Here is a 12,479-nt window from a genome sequence, read left to right on the forward strand (position 1 = left end):
CATTTCGAACTATCCAAATGGAGTACACAAGACAGGCCCCTGCATCTTAGTAATCCCCCTACTACTAGAGTACCATTGAACCAGTTCAGTCATTCTAAAATGAATTCTGAGTTTCTCCTGCAACTAGTTCTAGTATAAACACAGTCTGAGAATAGGTGGTGATGATCTTCAGGGAAATTGCAGCATATTATCACAGTTCACATCAACTGGAATACCCATTCTTATCATTCTATCCTTAGTGAGTAGCTTGTTGTGCATTCTTGGTAGTTCGAAGTACAACATACAACTAAGAAGGGTTTGGATCTAGTTCATGACAATTTCCGAATAAGAAACGTAAGTACTCAGTATATACATTACTCTTAACGCAAGTTCCTGACATATCTACGACAAAAAAAAGAATATCAACAAAAAAGAATATATCAACAAATGTAAACAGATGTATCCTGCTCCAGTCTGTACTCCTGTATCTTGTTGCAAGTCAGTCATTCAATCAAGCAACCAAAACACCTGTAAGCAAACCATGCCATCAGTTTCCAAACTTTTTCACCCGTAAATTCAACAATAGCGTTTTTTATAGGCTAAAGCTGACAGTAGCTTCAATTCAATTTCCAAAAAGGGTGACAAAATCAGAAGCTTTCTGAGACCTGTTTTTAGTTCACATCCAGCCACTTCAACCAGAAGGCAACTACAACCATGTGGGGATCATTGCACATAATGCAGTTGTACCACTTTAGTATAATACTAACACATAGAAACCAAACAAAAAGGGCAATTAAAAGAGATGTAAAAGGGTACCTTTGTAATTGTAACAATGGTTTCAATTCAGGCAAAGGTCATCCTCCATCCAAAAAAGAAAGAATTTCATCACATTCAGAGAAAAAAAAGTATAATAAATCACAGAAATAAATTTAAAGTTTCAATTACGCATTTTTTTTTTGGGAGCATTTCACAAGAATCAACTAAAACATAAACAGTGATTCTTAATGATAATTCCCTGATCGAGCTGGTTAAATTCGCTGCAGTAAAATGAACCTATTCCCTTAAGCAATAATTTTCTTAAATAATCATCACTGCTACGGTTTTAACCCTTTGATGAATGGATTCTGTACCTTAGAGAGATTTTTCCTTTCTACTTCAAAAAACAAAAATTAGCTCTCTCTAGGATTCTCTCTGAAATAAGGGTTGGTTTGGTGAGGAGTTTCGCCTTAGGCTGCCGCATCTACCAACCATGGGAAGATGAGGAAGGCTGGCGCTAGTTCAGATTAACCCTAGGGCCTTCATCTGCTACTACATGTTTTCCATCTCAAAAGGTGCATCCTATCATGAGCTTATAAATTCTGCATCTAATTCTAAGGCTAGTAGTACATCAAAAAATGGTCCGATCAGAGATATGGAAATACTTCTCTTCTTCATCAATCATCTAGAGGGACTGTTTAATATGCTACTGAAATCTGAATTTAGAGAAGATGATGCTAGTGGTTCTGAGGAACTGTTTAATACACTATTACGTCCACGAATACGAATATTAGAGGAATGAAATAGAGAATAAAGCAGCAGGAGGTTCTTTTGGCTTAATAATTGCAAAACTAATCAAACCACTAGGCCCAATATAGGGTAGGAAGGATCCTGTTATCATTAGTAGGAAGGGCACTATTAATAGTTGGTTTGTTAAATGCACAGCCATACTCCTGTTAAAAGCAATCAGCCTTGGCAGCTAAATGCAAAACAACCCATAACACAGGTACAAAAAAAAAAAAAAACATTCAGCTATCAAATGAATAAGCACATGGAAAACAATTGGCTTAGCTCTAAGTGTGTTTGGATTGAGGGATTTAGAGGGAAAAGAAAGGGAGGGAGAGTAGGGGATTTAAAATCATTTGTTTGGATAGCAAACGAGGATAAAATTACAGACCTTGTCTCATTTTTATCAACACATAATCTTGCCTGCTAAAGGCAAAGCTGTTAAACTATCATGTTCAGTCCAACAATTTTCAAGAACATTCAATTACCTTTTTTTCGAGATACTTCTTAGCGAGATTCCAGAGTTCAATCAAAATTGCATTGTAGTAGCAATATAACGCTCCTTATCAACAATAACATCACCGGTGCCAACACTAGTAGATGCGAGGCACTCTGAAACACGAATCGCTTCGAATCGCGTCTTACGTAGTAGTCAAGCAGAGAATGGGTAGTAATTCTTTCCTAAAATAAAAGAAAACATTGAAATTGTTAAACAAATTATCTAACCTGCAACCAAATAGAAAACAAGAAGAACAAGAATCAAGAAACAAGAACAACAAGAACAACCTAACCAAATAGAAAACAAGAAACAAGAAGAACAAGAATCAAGAAACAAGAAGAACAAGAACAACCTAACCAAACCAAATAGAAAACAAGAAACAAGAAGAACAAGAACAACCTGTAGGTTCATTCGCATCAGTAAAGGATTATCTCTCACAGGGGCATCTCCAAGCAATTCATTCCTGGCCTGTGAGAATAAGAGTTGTAATTCTGAGACTTGTAATCTCGGGAGAACAAGCTCGTGAATAGGACCAAATTTCAAACCACGGACAACATAGTACTGGCGTAAGGCAGCCACTAGGGCTCCTGCCTCTGCGAACTCACGGAAAAGCGCCAGACGGCGAGCATTGCGGGCGGCAATACGCTGATCCATGATTATGGGTATAATGGAGCAAGAAAGGTGGGTTCTTGGAGAAATATGGAGGTAACAGAAAGGTGCGTTCGTGAATAGGTGTTAGCTGTTTATGGAGGATTTTGGGGAATTCAGGGAAGGCGGGGTTTTAGAAAAACAAAAGTGAGGATTGAGAGTTAAATAACCGGGTTTGAGTCAGGGTTGGGTAGGTCATTCGGGTTATCGAGTCAGATTTGGTTTGGATAGGGACTTATTAGAGAGTTAGAGGTGGTAATCGGTCAGTCTGCTCGGATTTGGATCGGGCCATATCGGGTCGGGTATATCAGGTCCGCCTACCCTTTTTGGTCGGATATATATGGTGAGGTTATTATAGGGTTTGGTTACATAATCACACAATTTCATTTTTTTAACCACTAAATTTAGTTTTTAAGCATTATTGGGTTTAATAACTGCAATATCAAGTCAAACGTATCACTCTAAACACAAAATCACTTTTATTTTGATCAATATTAAGCTTAATATTTGTCGGGTCATCAATTTAACCGGGTCAATATCAGGTCAAGTGAGTATCGAATTGGGTCTGGTTCAGGTTCAACTCATTGATCATCGGGTCATGTCGGGTTACAGATCGTCATCGGGTCGGGTCCAGTCGGTCTCGGGTTGCATTATTTTCGAGTTTTGCCGGGTCGATTTTGCTCGGGTTCGGGTCGTGTCAGACTTCCCAACTCTGAACTAATAAAATTATTATTAATAATTTTAATAGTAATAATAGCAAAAAAAATATAATAATATATATGTAACATAAATAATAAAATTATTATTAATAATCCCCTATTTACTAAATGAATAGGTAATCTCACCATTTTTCCCTCCAAAAAGTACCTTCATAAATAAGGAAGCTAATAACAGTTAATTGTATTTGCTAAATAAGGAACTAATAATTATATTTTATTCCATTAACTTACTATCTTTTCATTAAAATTAATCTTTTCATCAAATTATATTATTTTCACTAAATCTAAACTATAATATCTTAATTAAAATAAATTAAATTTTATATACCTTGGAACTGCATTTAAATTGTAGGGTCTGATCGAAGCATTCAACAGAGTGGTTTCAACTTGTGAAGTCAGGTTTGTGCGAGACACATTTGGACAAACTTCAAAGCCAAAATACCTTGGAACTGCATTTAAACAGTTGTTTTGGCAAACTGCAAGAGCATAATACTCAAGTAATATTGTATCCCTTAATGTTAATTTTTTTCACTTGGAATCAATTAAAAAGTTGTCAGTTCAAGCTCATTCATATCTAACTATTAGGGCCGGTTTATGACATATGTAGTCGAGGCCCAATGCTATGTATTTAAACCAAACAATTATCAATCAGAAGGCAACACACATGATTAAACACAATTAACTTTCTATCATGGTATCAGTGTTCTTTACGTAACCATCCACCTTCCGCCTTCTTCAATGGCAGTCCCCAACCCTAAACCCGAAATTCAAAAACTCGATCCTTTATCGCCTTTTTCCCTTGCCAATCAAGAAGGTCCTGGCCAATCCATCACACATATCCGTCTTTCCAGCGATAACTATGAAGAATGGAGTCGTTCTATGCGAACTTCACTTAAATCTCGCCGGAAATTCGGATTTTGCGATGGTTCGATTGAACAACCGGATGATGATGATTTTCTTTTTCAACAGTGGGAAGTCGTCAATTGCACTGTCGTTCAATGGCTAATGAATTCCATTGACGATTCGATTAAAAAGTCGATTTCTTATACTGAAGATCCTCGTGCCTTATGGCTTGATTTGGAAGAACGGTTTTCCGTTGTTGATGGCTCTCGAATCTTTGCCCTCAAAGAAAAATTACATGAATGTCGCCAGATCAAAGGTATGTCCGTCACAACTTATTTTGGTGAACTGAAAGCTCTATGGGATGCCATTGCAACGTATGAGCCCTTGTTCACCTGTAAGTGTGGTGGTGTTTCCAAAGCGGCTGCATCGCGCCAAGAAACAGAACGAGTTTATAAGTTTTTAATGGGACTCGATGTGACTCTCTATAAAACTATTCGTAATCATCAATTGGGCACGACTCCTTTGCCATCTTTGAATCGTGTATATCACATTTGTCTTACAAGAGGAACGTCTTGTCTCCTCCGTTCCTCCGCCGTCGACCCGTCGGAGGTCCGGCTTTTGCTGTACGCCATGATCAGGCGTCTTCTTCCTCATCTGGGACTCCCACGGATTGGCGTGCTTTACGTGATGCTGAGCGGTTGGAACGACAGAAGCTGCTATGTACTTTCTGCCAAGTTAATGGGCACGAATTTTCCACGTGTTTCATACGCACGCAAAAGTTCCCGGATTGGTGGAGCGATAGGCCTCGAACTCTCGAAGAATTGAAAGCAAAACGCGCCAAACGTGTTCCTGCTCGTGCTAATTTCCTGGGCAGCTCTTCCTCCGTTTCGTCGTCTGATCGTCTTAGTGGTATGTCTCCTATTTGGATAATCGATACAGGGGCATCTCATCATGTAACCGGTGACGTGACATGGCTGGCTGATCCTCACCCAATCCCACCTTACCCGGTTACATTACCAAATGGGCAGAATGTCTCGGCTGAAATAGCCGGCACGGTTCGCTTGAATGAATTTCTAGTCTTACGCAATGTTTTATATGTCTCAAGTCTTACTTGCAATCTCTTGTCCGTTTCTCAATTAATTGCGGTTACCGATTGTGTTATTAGCTTCACTAATTCTTCTTGTCACATTCAGGACCGGTCTTTGAGGACGAGGATTGGAGTCGGTGAGCTTCGGGACGGTCTTTATTTGCTGCGTGCGGTATACAAGCCAACTATTGATGACCGGTTTTTGCCGTCACTTCCGGTACCAAAAACTATTTGTAAAGTAACCCAATTTAAGTAGTATAAATCGGGGTCGAACCACAAGGATGGTGGGGTTAGGCTACAAGTCTCTATTTTAGTTATAGTTTAGTCGATCAAAAAGATTGATGTTGGAAATATTCTAAAAGTAACTAAAACAAGAAATGAATGAATAACTAACAAGTAAACAATGAAAGTAGATATAAAATGACTAATTAAGGGAGTTAAGGGGATTAAGGGGGTTCATGTATCAAATTGAGTTTTCAATGGGGTTTAAAGATTCATTAATCGACAAAGTATAAGTGCTAAAATGAGGTCTTAATACTCTCTCGAGTCACTAAGTACCCAACCACCCTATTACTCACTCTCGTGACAATAATAAGAAACGGTCTCATCCTAAATGCGCCTAATCAAGTCCCGGGTCTCCCACATCGACTCGATAACAAGGTCAAATAACACTAATCGTCATTAGGGTTACACAACACATTAAAGTACCAATTAAGTGACAAATTAACACAAATGACTTAACGATTAAGGATAATAATGACTACCCATAAAATGAAATCCACAATTTAATACACTAATCCCTTCCCCCTAACAAATTATTCTACTCTAACATGATTAAGGACACAATAATTAAGCTACCCACTAATAATAAATATGTAATAAGCATAATTAAACTAATAAAGTAACAAACTTGGATTGAATTAACAAGTAAGACTAACATAAATAATGAAATGAAAATGATAAGAACAATAAAAAAAGAGATGAGAAAATTGTACCATATGAAAGGAGATTGCATAAATGGGATAGATCTATAACTTGAATACAAAAAGATTAAACCTTGAACCGAATTGATGAACTAAATTAATCTCTAATTAAACTAATAAGGAGAAGAAATAAGAGGAAATTTTATTTTGAGACCTACTGTTTTTTCTATTCTAACTCAAGGCGCTGCTGCGTCTCAAAAGTAAGTGTTCCCCTTCTGTCTTTCTTTCCTTTTATACTCCCTAAACACAAAATGTTAAAAGGCAATATTGCCCTCACTTAAACTCGGCAAGACGAATGACAATAAGGGCAACATCGTCAATTGGCCTTCTAAAATTGGTCTTCAAATCTTCAGCCAAATCAAAACAAATAGAAGTATCAGACAGAAGTATCAGACAAATAGAGCTGTGACGATTGAAGGAGATGTAGCAATCCGATGGCGGCTGACGGAGGAACGGTTGAGTTTGGTCGACCATGGTGGTCGAAAATGGCGTCGGTTTCTGCAAATTGAACCGTGGTGGTTCACCAATCTGGGTTCGAGTGACGGTGGTTGGTGTGGGTGGTTAGCGAGAGCAGGTCTGAACCGGGCTCAAGGAGGAGACACGATGAAGTGGTTGGTGTCGGGTTTGATTGCAGCTGTGATCCGACGCCGTTGTTGCTGGTTGTTGTCGGCATAATAGGTGGAGGGGACGACGGAGTCGGGTTCAATTTAAGTGGGTCTGAACTCGTGCTCCAATGGTTATGGTGGTTGTCGAATTGGTTGATTGCAGTGATGGTGAATGATGAGTTGTTGCTGGTAGTCGAGTCAAGATGACTCGAATGGTGATGATGAAGGTTGGTGATGCAGGTGATGAGGACGAATGAAGGAGGTGATTGACGGTGATGGTGAAATGGTGAAATGTTGAAGAGTGCCATTGTTGATGGTGAGCTTACACGGGATGGTGATGAAGGAAGCAGCTGTACGGTTGTTGCTTCTTGTTGTGGTGATTGCAGGTTGAAGGTAATGAATGATAAAGATGAAGATGGTAATGGCGGGTTTGTTAATGGTGAAACGGTGCAGCTGCTGCTGCTAATGTGTTGGGCTGATGTTAAATGGAGGAGCAGGCTGTTTGTTGTGGTGACGGAGATTGACGGGGATGGAGATGCGAGTTGTGGCAGCTATGGCGGGTTGATGAGGCGTATGGAATGAAGAAATGGCAGGGGTTGACTTTGTCTTTATCACCTTTGATTAATGCATTGACCCGCCACTTTGACTCGTCTTGAGTCTCAATTACCGCCTTGCTTTTCCGTCTTACCTAAACATAATAATATTAATAAATAAGTAATAATAATACTAATGTAATATAAAAATCGACTAATTATTAAATTTAACTAAACCGACTAATTATTATAAATTAGTAAATTGAAATGAGCTTCTTGATCAATTAAGCACGCAAAATCGATCGGAATAAGATATATATGCGGGGCAAAAAACGACCAAAATACGACTCATCAAATCTCCCCACACTTAAACCTTACTCGTCCTCGAGTAAGCTCATTAAATAGACTAAGACCCGTAATATAAGAGCACTATCTAAACTACTAATATCCGATGAAAGGCAATTAACGGGCCTTCTCCGTCCCTTTAACTCACACCGAAACACAATGAGGTATGCATTCCGATGCAAGGCAAGTAGGGGCTTGCGGAAAATTTTGACACATCCTAACATGAAGCACGAAACAAACAATGGATGCATCTACAAAAATTCAAACCGCTTTCCTAATCTAAGCGGCCGTTTTTCTTTCAAAAACAAAGGTCTAGGTCAGGAGATACCGTCTCAAAGTCTCAACGAGGTGCCAACCCCCTGAGACTGGCTCAAGCAACCCAATACAACAACCAAATGCCAAAGAAACAAATTCAAAGGCGGGAAAGGGGAGCAAGGCTAAAAGTCCAAGATTGACATGACACGACACAAGATTCAACCAAGAGAGACCCATGACTAAGGGGACATAGACTACCGACTTCCTCGCGGTTTTCACTCGTCACTCATTGAAGAACGGGAGTTTTCATGTGACAAAAAGTAACCAAAAACACTCACCTACTACGACTCATGAAACGTGCCCGCAATCTAACGTGTAATTCTATCCTATGACCATGTGAGATGCAAAAAGGAAGAATGCACACAAGTTGAAACAAAAGGTTGTAATGGGGCTAAGGAGTAGGACGAAACGGGATTGGTGCAAGCACCGTTATGGATAATGAGAGGTTACATATCAAGAAATTGTCAGAATTCCCTTTCTTTCCAACTTATTACAACAAATGAATGAATAAAAAAAAGAACATGATATTAGTTGCCTAAATCACACAAAAATTTAAAATTCGACTCATATGGAAAAACATCATTTCTCCTTTATTTTGCAACGCCTTTTTCTACTCCTTTAATAATGCATAAGGAGTGTTGCTCGACTTTTTCTCATCAAACATAATTCAAATACATAATAAGTAATTTTTTTTTTTTTTTTTTTTTATATTTTTTTTTCTTTTCTATTTTTCTTTTCTTTTCTTTTTCAAAACCTCTTTATTCAATTTCTTGCCAACAATAAATACAAATGTTCCAACACAAGTGAAGTGAGCTCAACTTCACCAAATTAGGACTCAATACCCCCAACTCATGCAACCACAACCATGACAACTTCTTGATCGGGGAAAGATGTTTTTGGAATGTAGTTGATATAGTAGGTTCCAAATGAAAAGGCAAGGCTCAAGGGGGTTAAACAAAAGGTTGTCCTAATCTAGATGGTAGAAACAAAGCTTAGTTTGGCAATGTGAGGTTAAAACAAGTATATGCAACGAGTTTGTTTCAAAATTGTGCACAAAAATGAACACCTCATGGTCTAAGGGCGGAATGACACATTTATGCGTATTGAACATGACACGTCTAGCGAGGAGACCTACTCACAATCCTAAACGGGGGTCGGGTATGAATGTACCGACCCATAGAAGGCTCTATACCTCACATTTATGTAGTTAGGTCGAAGTCTAGGCCTAGCCTACGGTCCTCTTGGTCCCACAAGGCGGTCAACACTTTTCTTTCAAGCCTCAATTCCCGTATATAACGAGGAAGTCACAAGGTGCAAGCCAATGGGAGGGGAAAGACACGGCTAAGACAATATCATCATTGAGGGTATCATGCTCCCTTCCTAGACCACATTTTGTTTTAAAATATGTACAAATTTGATGCAAACTGTAAATAAAGCAACAAACACATATTCACAAGATACGAAATGCATTTCTAAGTGCTAGCAACATAAATAAACATGCAACAATTGTCTAAACCTAACAGCACGTAAGCAACACACACCAGGTTCCAAAATGGAACATCCTCATCAACATAGCCCATCCTCCTCCATATATACAACAATTGTAAAAGAAAAGGAATGGAAAAGGAGAAAGAGATAAGAAAGTTTAAACCGAGCGGTCTTCTAGTCTCCTAATGCCTCAAATGTCCCGTATGTGCCTGCACCACTTGTTAGACAAACATATATATACAATGCAATTTTTTTTTATTTTTTTTTTTAAATTCTCAAAATTACAAGTATATATAAAAATATAAACAAATATACACAAGGTGGATATTTTCCTCCCCACACTTGAAATTTACATCGTCCTCGATGGAACGAGATGCAGGGAAAAAAATAGGAAAAATAAAAGACATGTTTTTGTATTTTTAAATAATAGAATTTCCTCCCCACACTTATTTACTTACATAATTTCCAATGGAAATAAATGTGTGAAGGAAATTCAGAAATGAAATACATGTTTTTGGTTTTTTAAATTTTTTTTTTTCAAAGAAAAGAACATGTTTTTGGGTTTTAGAAAAATTTATCAAAAAGAAAAAGAATGCATTAAAGAGCTTGGGTTGCCTCCCAAGAAGCGCGGTTTTAAGGAAACCACCAAACCTACAATCAAACACAACAAACAAGTGAGTCATTTAAAAATCCCATCAAAGATCTCATTAACTTATCAAAAGAAGATGACCAATTACCAAGAAAGTGGTCATATGCAATACAAATCAAGTAAGACCAACCAAAAAGCCAAGAAAGAAGAGACATATTAGTGAAAGGCTTGTGAGAAAAGAAGTGCAAACTAAACAAGTCAATGTCACTCCAAGGTTCATCACTTGATTTCAAATGCGCAAAAGGAGGATTAAAGCTTTTAAAATCATTCAAAACATCAACAACCCCAAATAAACTTTCACTAGGGGTAGTGTTCAAGTTCCCATCAACATCATCACAAAGAAGGGTGGGTGTTCCAATCTCCTCAAGTACAAAGTTCTCATCTAAATCCACATCAAGATTGTTGTAAGTCAAGCCTATAAACTCTTCATCATAAGGCTCATCAACAATTTCAAATTCCTCACAAAATCTCTCAAGCTTTTCATTTTCCAAAGAAATTTCTACACTTTCATCTTCCTCACAATCTTTACCATCATTTTCCCTTTCCAACTCAAGAATCACTCTCTCAACATACTCTCTTCCCGACGCCTCATCATCAATCTCAAATGTTACACACTCCAATTCATTCAAATACAATTGCTCAACAACTTTCTCTCCAAGTAAACAATTTGCTTCAATCAATCCATAATCACATTCAAACATCATGACCTCCACCTCACACCCATTACTAGATAATTTGGAATTCACATGGTGTGGTGTAGGTTGGCGTAAGGAGTGTGAAAGTTGTCTTGAAAAATGGTGAGGTGGTTCATAAGAAGTGTTAAAGACATGCAAATCATCAACATCATTCACCATATAATCATCCATGGGGGTTTGGGAAAAAGAAGAGAGACACACATCAATGTTATCTCCAAAACTACCACATGGTTCACAATTAAATGAAAAGGCTTGCATGTCACACACATTCATCGGAAGAAAGGAAGAATGAAAAGAGGGAACATCATGCATATCATTATTAACATCATTTATCACATTCATGTTCACAAGGGGTGAGTATGAATAAGGAAGACAAGCATTTGAGTCATATCCTAAATCACCACAAGATTCATAAGAAGATGTTAACTCATGCATAACATTAACATTCAAGGGAGGTGAAATTTGATTAGGAAAAATGTTTGGCGCATCGTAATGAGATGGAGAATAAAGTGGTGTACAAGAGGGATCAAAGAAATGCAAGTTATCAACATCACTTATCAAACAATCATTCATTGGGGCTTGGATAGTATAGGAAGGGCACAAGTCAAAACTATCTTCAAAACCACCACATGACACATAATTTGATGAAGAAACATGCATAGAATCCATTGGGTGAAAGGGAGCATGGTATGGTTGAACATTGTGCATATTATCTTCATTATTCATCACATTCATCAACATGGGAGGTGAGGATGCATATAAAGAACAAGCACAAGAATCATTTCCCAAATAACCACATGTATCACAAGAATATGAAAATGAAAATGTATGCACATCATTCTCAATTATGGAGGGAGGGTTAACACGATTTTGTTGAACATTTTGAACATAAGAGGGAGAATCAACCTCAACTTGTGGTTCAATCAATCGTGTCACTCTCCCAAACCCATAATTAGCATCTGTCATAGCCACTTTCTCAAGTAAAGATCTTGCCTCATCATCACCCAAACTATCAAAGGCACCTCCGGCCGATGCATTTATCAAATCTTTAACGGCATGATGCAAATTGTTAAAGAAAGTTTGCGTGATTAGCCAAATTGGGATCCCATGATGAGGGCAAGCTCTCAAAAGTTCATTTAACCTTTCCCAAGCCTCACTTACATTCTCAAACTCGCCTTGATGAAAAGTAAAGATCTCATTTCTTAGTTTGGCGGTTTTAGAAGGTGGAAAATATTTGGTAAGAAAGGCTTGGGCAAGGTCATCCCAAGTAGAAAATGTGCTAGGAAGGTGAGAATATAACCATCTTTCGGCTCTATCCCCAAGAGTAAGGGGAAAGAGCATGAGTTTTACAACATGTTCGGACACACCATTCTTCTTCACCAAAATGCATTTTCTATTAAACTTCTCCAAATGGTCCAACACATTCTCATTTGGTAGACCAAGAAACACATCTTTTTGAAAAATCTCAACCCAATCCGGATGCAAGTCAAGCTCCACATCCTCTCCAATATCAATAGGAGAGGCAAACAATTTCGGATCGGGTCTACTA

General features: G+C 38.1%; 1 long non-coding RNA gene and 1 other non-coding gene across 4 annotated transcripts; one reads left to right on the forward strand and one right to left on the reverse strand.

Moving 5' to 3' along the window:
- Window positions 1-325: 325 nt before the first annotated feature.
- LOC141586269 (uncharacterized) lies at window positions 326-7,525 on the reverse strand. Of its 3 annotated transcripts, XR_012519488.1 has the most exons (5): window positions 6,313-7,525; window positions 2,420-2,488; window positions 2,010-2,202; window positions 796-838; window positions 326-507 (listed from the first exon to the last, which is right to left on the reverse strand). It is a non-coding gene; the product is annotated as an uncharacterized LOC141586269 (long non-coding RNA). The 3 variants fall into 3 exon arrangements; XR_012519486.1 differs by lacking the exon at window positions 6,313-7,525 and having other exon boundaries at window positions 2,420-2,925; XR_012519487.1 differs by lacking the exons at window positions 796-838; window positions 6,313-7,525 and having other exon boundaries at window positions 2,420-2,918.
- A 4,507-nt stretch (window positions 7,526-12,032) lies between these two features.
- LOC141589383 (small nucleolar RNA R71) lies at window positions 12,033-12,139 on the forward strand. Its single transcript, XR_012520324.1, has one exon. It is a non-coding gene; the product is annotated as a small nucleolar RNA R71 (small nucleolar RNA).
- The last annotated feature ends 340 nt before the right edge of the window (window positions 12,140-12,479 follow it).

Source organism: Silene latifolia, chromosome 6 (genome assembly GCF_048544455.1).
Source record: "Silene latifolia isolate original U9 population chromosome 6, ASM4854445v1, whole genome shotgun sequence".
Lineage (NCBI taxonomy): Eukaryota > Viridiplantae > Streptophyta > Magnoliopsida > Caryophyllales > Caryophyllaceae > Silene > Silene latifolia.